At 35.0% G+C, this 11,252-nt stretch overlaps 1 protein-coding gene and 1 pseudogene across 1 annotated transcript in view; one reads left to right on the top strand and one right to left on the bottom strand.

The window, feature by feature from the left end:
* Nucleotides 1-1,098: 1,098 nt before the first annotated feature.
* On the bottom strand, nt 1,099-3,646 carry LOC139360916 (heat shock transcription factor, Y-linked-like; annotated as a pseudogene).
* A 6,359-nt stretch (nt 3,647-10,005) lies between these two features.
* LOC139360915 (XK related 3) overlaps nt 10,006-11,252 on the top strand; it is a 44,179-nt gene continuing 42,932 nt past the window's right edge. Inside the window, exon 1 of the mRNA XM_071089400.1 lies at nt 10,006-10,144. The gene's annotated coding sequence lies outside the window, so the exon portion shown is untranslated. The remainder of the gene's footprint in view (nt 10,145-11,252) is intronic.

The raw sequence follows: 11,252 nt of genomic DNA, 5'->3' as shown, positions 1-11,252 counted from the left end.
AGCCTGGGCAACACAGCAAGACTCTGTCTCAATAAAACAGAAGGAAAATGTGCACTAGAAAAGGTGAAAGCTGGACTCTTACAGGAGGTAATTAAAGGCACAAGCCTGTTGGAATGCTCTGTTGGAAGATCAAAAAGGTCTACTGATAATGCCAGCTGTAAAATTCTACCATGTGCCTACAGTGATGCAATCCATGAGCAAAATATCATGTGAAGTTTATTACCCAAGTGATGACACAAATAATTGTGATCATGGTTACTGAGCTCACTAGGTATGAATTGTAATGAAGAAAATCTTTGCCAACTAAAATCGAAGTTTAAAATAACTAAGAAAAGGTAATTGAGAAAATAGTGAAGTATATAGTATGTATTAACCTTTCTCTAGATTTTCTGTGTGTGCACATCTATTCTTTTTTTGCCATTCTAATTTAGGCCATCATTTGATTTATGCCAGACTACTTGGAAGTCAGTTATTACTCTTTTCTAACTCCAATTCCTTCTTTTTCCCTTGCCTGCTGCAATGGTTTTAAATATATAAACATATGTGTGTGAATTAGCCAATGTTGACTGTGGACTTAGAAACCATAAAATCATGACGGTGCACCCTCATGGCTGGATTGATAGATTATCTGAAGAATAGGTTAGTTATTGTGTGAGTGGGCTTTGGAACAAAGGATGAGTTTGGCCCTGATTTTCTTTTTATCACATGTCCTTTACTATATGATACCCTCCTGCCATGTTGCAACATAGAAAGAAGATCTCATCAGATGCAGCCCCTTGGACTTCCCAGTCTTCAGCATAATGAGCAAAATAAGTCATTTTACAAATTACCCAGTCAGTGGTATTGTGTTGTTGCAGCAGCAAATGGACTAAAACACTCTATTATTTCTTCCTCTTTAGATAACTAAATAAACTAACTTACAAAGGGTCATGTCAAAAAGCCCATGTATTTTTTTAGAAATAAAGGGGAAACAACCATAAAGGTCAACATGTAATTTTACTGTTCAGTAAAGAGAATTGCAGGAATTTTTAATGTTTTTGTTAACGTAAATTTCAGTCTCTGTTGTCATGCATACTCTGGTACTCTTTTGGTGGAAGATCAGTTGTAACTAGGGTGATGTTTGTCCAGTAAAGATGGTTGAAGAGTTGGCCTGTAACGAAAGGCAACTGATGTATCAGCTATCGTAGTCATTCACAACCATGGGTTGCCTGCTGGTAGCAGGTTAGAGTAAGGAGCCTCATTGGCTGATAATTCAGGATATCTGTATGGAAAAGTAGGTGGTTTCACTATCAGCCCCGAAAAAGTGAGATACAATGTAGTATTGAGAAGCTGTGGTTGTAACAAAATTCACAGTTTGGCCATTTGCTTACATGTCACTGCTATGAGAATGCATATGAATATGCATCAACTGATTTAAAATAGCATGTTGATCTGTTCTAATTTGTCCTGATTGTCCAATTCAGTTTGAAATGGAAGAGGAGAGAAACCACTTCTAACTGGGTCAGGTGAACCAGCAATTCCCTGATTGACAGAAGATTTCCTTGTTAGAGTGATATTTAAATTCGTAGATGTTGAAAATGAACTTTCTCCACTAGTTTCAGCAGCTAAGACAGAATTATGTTTGTCTTTGTTAGCCCCTGCTCTAATGTGCTTTTTGAAATATTCAGTGAAGTAGATACAAGAGAAGCATTTTTAATCCTAATTCTTCTTGTCTTTCTTATTAAAAGTTGGAGACAGCCACATTTGAAATTTGGATGATAATACAACTTTAAAACCAAGGAGAAGGTAATTCAGTGCCATTTTAAACCAAGAGACAAGTAATAATAACAAACATAACACATAAAATATCACTCAATATCATCAAATAATGAATGAACATTGGTTACTATCTTTAAGAACATGCTTGTTGGGAAAAAAACACTCAAGTTTTGAAGCCCTCAAGTGAAAACATGTTATACATTAATAGTAACATTTCACTAAGTGACTTTGGTATCTTTATTTGGAGTTCACTGGTAAGATTCAAAGAACTCAAACAAATTTACAAGAAAAAAAAAAACAACCCCATCAAAAAGTGGGCAAAGGATATGAACAGACATTTCTCAAAAGAAAACATTCATACAGCCAACAGACACATGAAAAAATGCTCATCATCACTGGCCATCAGAGAAATGCAAATCAAAACCGCAATGAGACACCATCTCACACCAGTTAGAATGGCGATCATTCAAAAGTCAGGAAACAACAGGTGCTGGAGAGCATGTGGAGAAATAGGAACATTTTTACACTGTTGGTGGGATTGTAAACTAGTTCAACCATTATGGAAAACAGTATGACTATTCCTTAAGGATCTAGAACTAGATGTACCATATGACCCAGCCATCCCATTCCTGGGTATATACCCAGAAGATTATAAATCATGCTGCTATAAAGACACATGCACACGTATGTTTATTGCGGCACTATTCACAATAGCAAAGACTTGGAATCAACCCAAATGTCCATCCGTGACAGACTGGATTAAGAAAATGTGGCACATATACACCATGGAATACTATGCAGTCATAAAAAAGGATGAGTTTGTGTCCTTTGTAGGGACATGGATGCAGCTGGAAACCATCATTCTCAGCAAACTATCACAAGAACAGAAAACCAAACACTGCATGTTCTCACTCATAGGTGGGAACTGAACAATGAGATCACTTGGACTCGGGAAGGAGGACATCACACACCAGGGCCTATCATGGGGAGGGGGGAGGGGGGAGGGATTGCATTGGGAGTTATACCTGATGTAAATGATGAGTTGATGGGTGCTGACGAGTTGATGGGTGCAGCACAGCAACATGGCACAAGTATACATATGTAACAAACCTGCACGTTACGCACATGTACCCTAGAACTTAAAGTATAATAATAATAATAATAATAATAAACAAAGTTGTTAGCAAAATTTCTTAAAACACTGAAAGTTTAGTACTCAACCTGCAGTCAATAATTTCAAAAAATTAAATAATTTTTACCTTAATATTTTATGTAATTTTTAAAAGTTGATCTTACTGCATGTATTAACATAGTTACTGATGTACAAAATGAAATTACATATATACTCTATTTAAAGTGGTAACCAAAATATTTTGAATACCTTGCTTAAAACAGAAATTTTTTCTTCTGCCAGAAAGTTGACTAGAAAAGCAGATCTTTGAAAATTCTGTCGAATTGTACTAAATCCATAAAGGTTGAGCTGTAGAACTAAGCTTTTCATACTGTCAGTTTCAAATATTCTGTAAGGGGCCTTTGTTTACAAAATTTCTTTCTTGAAGAGTTCTTCATTAATCACTATACAAGTTTCATTCTTATCCCATGAATTAGACTTGAATTAGTCACTTTCAACTATTTTCCAAAGTTTACTGGGAAAAGTCAGAGAAAGAAAATCATTATCTTTATCTGACTCAGAGTCACAAAGTGTAACGTGGCCTTTTTATCAAGGATCCTTGTGGCAAAACCTGAAAATCATTTCTTCAATCTTTGTGCTTAAGGCTGAGTCCCCAGGGATTATGTGTTCACGCAATGGAGACCTAGTGGAGGCTTCTGAACCAGTTGATTCATCTTTGGGAGAAACATCTTGAGTTTCTGAAGAAACATGTGCCATCTCAAATAAGTAATTATTAGCTACTTTTCCAGCCTGCCTGTGTTTCAAGACTGCAGCTTCAAATGCTGCTTCAGTAGGTCTACTCAGGTAAAGTAATCTAGACCATCACAGGGGTTTCCAACCTGAGTAGCAATGGCATCACAAGAGGACTTTGGTCACCTAGTAACAAACATACAAATTTGGCCAAGAGTGTTTACTTCCCAGTCTTAGAAATGTATCTCGTGAAAATAAAATACAGAATGATTACTTACACAGTATATTCTGCAAAAATTTCATACCTGCAGAATCTTTTAAATTAATAAGGAGGGCCGGACATGGTAGCTCACACCTGTAATCCCAGAACTTTGGGAGGCCGGGGCAGGCAGATCATGAGGTTAGGAGTTCGCAACCAACATGGTGACAACCTGTCTCTGCTAAGAATACAAAACTTAGCTGGGCGTGGTCCATGTTCCTGTAGTCCCAGGTACTTGGGAGGCTAAGGCAGGAGAATTGTTTGAACTCAGGAGGGGGAGTTTGCAATGAGCCAAGGCTGCACCACTGCACTCCAGCCTGGGCAACAGAGTGAGACTCCATCTCAAAAAAATAAAAAATAAATAAGGAAATAAATAATATCCCCAGTCCCTGAAGTAAACATAACTTTCTCTTTGACACACGCAGTCTTACTAGATTGGTGCAAGGAGCCGAGGGCCTGGTAATTGGACAATGCAAAAATAAAAATAAAAATGAAATGATTTTAAAAGCTCTCTGTTTGGTGTGTTGGATTAAAAACTCATGCAGTGTAAAACTGCATTATGCATATGGTAAAAAGACATGGTCATAGAGATAAAAGGTAAGTTAATGGTTGTCAGGGGCTGGGGAATAGAAAGAACTGTTAAGTAGATGTGAGATTTCCTGTTTGATGATAGAAATGTTTGAATAATATAATTTTGAATAACATAATTTTATATTATGTGAAACTTAAAAAATTAAGATAAAATCAAATATGAATAAAACTGATTAGATTTCAGAACAAAAGGTTATTCATGTATATATCTATTCAAAACATTTTTTATTCATATCAGTAGAATAAATAATACTTTCATTTGGTATGTCTGTAAATATCTGACATGTTAATTATGTAAGATTTTGAAAGCAGGTGACCTACTGATAAGGACATCCCGAAGAGTGGGAGATTTTAAAATACAATAATAACAAGAAAGTGTTTTAAGTACATTTGTATGTGTGTCTAAGCAGAAAATTTTATTATTTGGTTCCAAGAGCCAAATATCTATTTTAAAAAGATTTCTTAAGGAATAAACTTTGTGTCCTGCAACATAAAGCTATCATTATAATACAGGACTCGAATTTTTGAAGTAATCTTAGTATTGAATAAAATATTTCTTCTCTTTGAAAAATAATCATGCCCCATTTACAATAAGAATTTTTATATGTTCATGGTTGTGATGTAGTATATTAAAATTCAAACTCCTTGGCTTTGGTAACTGTTGAATATGTATAGCAAAAAGAAATAATGAGTTTGATATTTCTCATACTGTAGGAGGCAGTTCTCTCATACTGGAAAGAGGTGTCATTGTTAGAAGGTTGTCTTAGTTTAATACAATTTAGGTTTTGGGGGTGTTTTTGTTTAGTTCAAAATTTTCCGTATTAATAGTAAGTAACAAAAATGTCCAGATCAAAAAACTCTTTGTGAAAATAAAACAGGTGCTCCTACCAAATGTGGTTCATCAATTTTGACAGTATTTTCATTTAAAAGAATGCAAAATTAAAATATTTTTAATTGTTTGCTTTCTGGGGAATTTTCATTCTGCTCTATCTGAAGGGAGTGCAGATTTCTTTTGTGATGGGAGAGGATGAATGGCTACTGACAGCAGCAAAAGATGGGCCGTGTGTGTGAAGAAAAGAGGGAGTTAATGGGAGAATCAGAAAAAAATCACTTTAAATATAGGACAATCTAAGTCAAATCGTGACTGAGCATTTTGGGGAGCTAAGATGGGTGACTGTGTAGGGAGGAAGAATGCCTTGGTGTTTTCAGGGGGAAGATGGCCCAGCTAGAGCAGTCACCTGACTCCAAACTGAAAGCCTAACTTTAGTCATCAAAAGGCAAGAAAATAAGCAATTTTATCTGAAAAACATAAATATAAAATTGTCTGTATCCACTTGGCTATGTAAAAGAGTAAGATGTCTGTCAGAGCTCTCAGATCTCTTTAGTGGCAGCCTGTGATACACATTATTTTCTTGTTAAATGTGTATGTAATTTCACAATAAATTTGTTTTCCTTTTCTCTCATCTTTGTGAAGAGGTTGTCTGGGTTGGGAGTAGATTTTAGTTTGGATTCTATTTTTCCATGGAGAAGGCTCAGTGGATCTGAGGAAAAAAAGTAGGAAGAACAGGCTGGGCGCAGTGGCTTATGCCTGTAATCCCAGCACTTTGGGAGGTTGAGGTGGGTGGACCACCTGAGGTCAGGAGTTCGAGACCAGCCTGGCTAATATGGTGAAATCCTGTCTCTACTAAAAATACAAAAAAAGCCAGGAGTGGTTGCTCATGCCTGTAATCCCAGAACTTTGGGAGGCCGAGGCAGGCAGATCACCTGAGGTCAGGAGTTGGAAACCAGTCTGACCAACATGGAGAAACCCCATCTCTACTAAAAAGACAAAATTAGTTGGCTGTGGTGGCAAATGCCTGTTATTCCAGCTACTCAGGAGGCTGAGGCAGGAGAATCACTTGAACCCCGGAGGCTGAGGTTGTGGTGAGTCAAGGTTGTGCCATTGCACTCCAGCCTGGGCACCAAGAGTGAAACTGTGTCAAAAAAAAAAAAAAAAGTTGAAGAACAGGATGTGGACAATGGGAATGGGAAATTGTAAAGAACGTAGTGTTGAAAACAAGACCAGAAATGGTGCTGTTAAAGAGGTGAACAAAATCATTTACTTTTAGAGCAAGTTTCAATATTGTGAGGGTGACAAATAGAAAAGGTAGGTGGGGGCAGCCCTCAACCATTTCAAATCAGCTACTTCAGCCTACCTTGACCTCTTCGTATTTCAGCTGGGAATCTTAACATATATCCCTTGATACCAGGGGTTGCTTTTCCCAAGTCTTGAGCCTAGAAACTCCCTCTCTTGATTCTGATTTTCAGAGAAGAAAAGCAGCTGCTTAGCATTTAGGTGGGACAGTGGTTAATTGTTACTAATATATTACAAATTTTAGCATGGTGTTAAATATCAGAAGGAGAAAATGCTTCCTATTTAAGTGAAATCTCAAACTGGCAGAAATCTACCATATTCTTTGTTATTCAGATACAGTGAGGTACTGGTTAAGTGAGTACAATAAACAAGTTCACTTAATTACAAACACATGCCTAAATTTCATTGTTTGGTGACTTGACTTTACTTTCACTTTCTACCTTTAATTTTAAACTCTGGAAGATCCACTTCTAAACTCTGTAGCCCTTTTGTATGTTCATATCTGGTAGCTGCAACTTGTTTATCTTCTTTCTGCTTTTCTTACTCACTTACTCTACTTACTAGGTATTTAACAATTGTCTTTAAAAGTAACATCCTTTCTTGCTTAAAATGTTATCCCTAGTGGACATTATTTGGAGAAAAAACATTTTTACGGCACCTCTAGATAAGTAATTATATCATCTGCACATGATTCCCATATTTTCTTACATGCCTGTTCCTCATAGGTGGAAAAGGGTACTTCATTGTACTCTTCTCTCTTTATTTGCAAGAGTGTTTTTTCTATCCCATCCCTTTAAATGACACATTGTCCCTCTTTTTGTCACATTGAATTAATTAGGTCAGATGCTATTTTTCTCATCTATTCATTTGAAGAATATTTCCTTTCATATTGCTTCCAGGGCCTGTTTGCAAGCAACAAATTGCTTTTTGTTATTGTTCTTTTCTTTTCTTTTCTTTTTCAACTATTTGTCTCATCACTCCAAGAAGCAAGAATTAGTTCTCATCATTAAGATCCCTTCAAGATTTCATTCACTTGTTTCTGCAGACTTGAATTATCATCACCTGGACCTGTTGTTACATCAGGAATCTCTAATTTCTAATGTTCTAATTTGGACACTCTGTTACCTGTCAGTTTGAATTTTTACATTTAAAGAAAACCTTTTAGTACTTGAGTACCCTAAAGTTTCATCTTTTGAATTGGTGTGAGATTTATTATTATTGATCTCTCCATTGATGAAGAAAATTAAGCAATACGTAAACTATATTCTTTTTGTAATTTATGTTTTCTGAATGTTCCACAGTAAATGTTTACTACTCTTGTGATACTGCAAATTCCCAATCAGATATATTTTAAAGTGACAAATTTACCCTGTTCATCATATTATGTATATCACACAGCTCAAAAGTAGGTATTTAAGTTCATTTTAAATGTTTTTCCCAAAAATTCTGCTTCTACTACTTTTCCAAGCTCTACCAGATAGACATTTAAGAACTGACCAAGGAAATCTCTTTTCTCATATTTCACTGTCAAATACTCTTAATCAGTGAGTCCTGTCAATTCTGTGTTTCTAAGAAATGATGATGGTGGTTATGATGATGATGATATCAATAGAAACACCTTTCCAAATTTGAGTATGTACTACAAACTCTTCTGCCTGCTGCCGATGTGTTACTTTCTCTACACTGCTACCTCCTCAGGAAGATTCTAATAATGTAATTATTACACAGATGTGGAAACCGTAGCTTTATGAGGTTTTAATTATATAATTCAAGGAAATGACAGGATTCTGGCAGTGTGGTAGCTCATGCTTGTAATCCCAACACTGGAAGGCTAAGGGAAGTGGATCATTTGAGCTTATGAGTTTGAGACCGGGAAGATGGTGAAACCCCATATCCTCAAAAAACACAAAAATTAGCTGCACATGGTGGCATGCACCTGTGGTCCGAGCTACTTGGGAAGCCAAAGAAGGAGGATCACCTGAGCCCTAGAGGTTGAGGCTTCAGTGAATCTAGGTCACGCTACTGCACTCCAACCTGGGTGACAAGGCAGACCATGTCTTAAAAAATAAACAAATAAATACCCACCAAAACCACAAACAAACAAAGCAAGCATAATAAACCAGTTGATATGCTTGTTAGCAATGTGGACATTTATTTTATAGTTAAAATAAAAAATAGAAAGAAGTGACAGTATTCTAATTCAGAAAGTCTGGTTCCAGAGTTTCTACTCCTAACCAGAACAACTTGAGCATCAGTTGATATTTTCCATTTTTTACTCTACTTTGTCTGATATTAATATAGCCATTCTTGCTGTCTTATCACTAGGGTTAGTAGTGCATATCTTTATTCCATCTCTTACCTAGTAATTGTGTCTTTATGTCAAATGTGTGTTTCCAGCAGGCAACATATAACTGGATTTTACTATTTTTATTTCTCTCATAGGATCTACCTTATAGTTGTGGTATATAAGCCATTTACAGTTAATGTGCTCATTGATGAAGCTTTCTGTTTGCCCCATGTGTTATTTGTTCCATTTTCTCTTATATGTCTTCTTTTCTATTATTTAAGTTTTTTGATTTTTTTTTTTAATTTCCTGTTATGGCCTTTGTTGATTTCTTAGCTGTTACTGTTATTTTAGTTCTTGGTTTAAGATTTGAAGTGTACATCTCAAACTTACCACAACCTACCTTGAAGAGATATTATACTTCTTTATGGACAATATTAAAATAAACACTAAAATAACATGTACCATTCTCCCCTCATAGCCTCTGTGCTACATGCATTTTTTAAAAATTACATAACCACAGTATTTTATTATGTCAACTGTCAATTGCATTTTTAAAAGATTTGATTGAAGAAAAAAGTCTAAAATTTACACACAAAATTGCCACTTTCAGTTTTGGACATTTTATAAGACCTACTATATCTTTGTGTCACCTATCATAGCCATTTGATAAATTAATTTGTAGATACAGTAAGAAGGTCAGGTATTTATTATAAAGTTTTAATAATGATTTTAAAATTTCTTATAATTATTAGGTGGCAAACAATAATAAAAATAAATGCCCAGAATAAGTATGTTATAAAAATAATCTCTAACTGTGTGTAACAGCTATAGCATAGTTCGTTTGAACTGAAATCCACATAAAATATCATATTGAAGTCCAAAAAAACTAAAAATTTAGTGTAAATTCAATTTATATAAAATTGAAGCACTAGGTTTCCTAGATACCTGCTGCCTACAGAGTTAGAATCTAATTCTCTCTGATTATTCTTGTAACAAAATCTTTTGAAATTCTAAATTCTGAAGCAGAACATACCAGTGAAACTCCCTACCACTGCCTCTTGTATTAGCATCAAGGGAGAGAGAAAAAATAAGGTAAAAAAACAGTCTGCTGTGTTTTTTTTTTTTACCTTCCAAATCTTGCTGAGTATTACTATTCAACAAATGAAAAAAAAATTCTGATCAGTTGTACCTGTTTATTGCCAATATACCTGGAAAGCAAATTCACTTTGTCTACAAAACTGCAGCTGTTTCCAGGTACTTAAACACAGTAACCAATAAAAATACTACTTATAATTAGGCCCTGGATTTTTGAGATTTTTTTTAATCTACCATAGTACTTTTAAGATAATGTGTTAGAATTATTTAAGTATTCTTTCTATTGATTTTTTTTAAGCGTGGTTGTACTGTCATAAATAGAGTTTTCTAGAAGGAAAGCAAGTAAAGTTGCTTAACAGCTTTGATATATATATATTTTTCAGTTAAGGTCAATGCTATCATAGAAAACTACATTTTATTTTTAAATTGTGGGTTGAAAGTCTACTCTGTGACTCTTAAACTTGAAGATATTGCTTAATATTATTAGTCTTAAACTTGAGCATCAGATGATATCAGAGTTGAATACTAACTTTATATAACATCTTTATATAATATCTAACATCTTTATATAATATTCTAACATCTTTATATAATATTTCCATTTACTTGAAATCTATGTCAGTCATATATCTTATTTGTCTTAGTCATAATTGTTTTGTGGATGACAATAGTTTGTGTTTTAGTTTTAAAACACACACAAAAAAGATATTCTATCACAAAAGAGGGGTATTCATGAAGGAGTTATAACTTACAAGAGATTGTGAAAAAGTCATCCTATTTCTAACATCTGTTAGGTTTGCTTTCTCATCTATAACTGTGCATGACATTTCAGGGGTAACATCAAATCTTTTTATAATAATAGATATATTATTGACCTGTCACCACAATTCTTTCCTGATTACTCTGTCATTTCTTAGATATTATGCAAGTATTTTTTTAAGTAAGGATAGTAAGTGATTGAATGAAAGAATGGTCTCAGTATTAGGTACCGGAGAGGGATGTCAATGAGATGGTGTACTGGGAAGTGTCAGGCCTTCATGCCTTCACAGAGATCGTGAATTAACAACAGTATTTGGACCACAATACCTTTTTGAGAGCTCCAGAGACCAGCTGAGAATCTTTAGCACCCAGGTCCATGTTAAATGTGAAGAAATTCAGCCAAATGAGTATGAACATTCATGTCATTTTGCATGTCAGTCTGTTTTCATTTCTCTATGTTGCATAGTGTGGCAGAAACAGGAGGAACACTTCCCTGCCAAGACTCCTC

This window comes from Macaca nemestrina, chromosome Y, assembly GCF_043159975.1.
Source record: "Macaca nemestrina isolate mMacNem1 chromosome Y, mMacNem.hap1, whole genome shotgun sequence".
Taxonomy (NCBI): Eukaryota; Metazoa; Chordata; class Mammalia; order Primates; family Cercopithecidae; genus Macaca; species Macaca nemestrina.
This window is presented reverse-complemented; position numbering and strand designations above follow the sequence as displayed.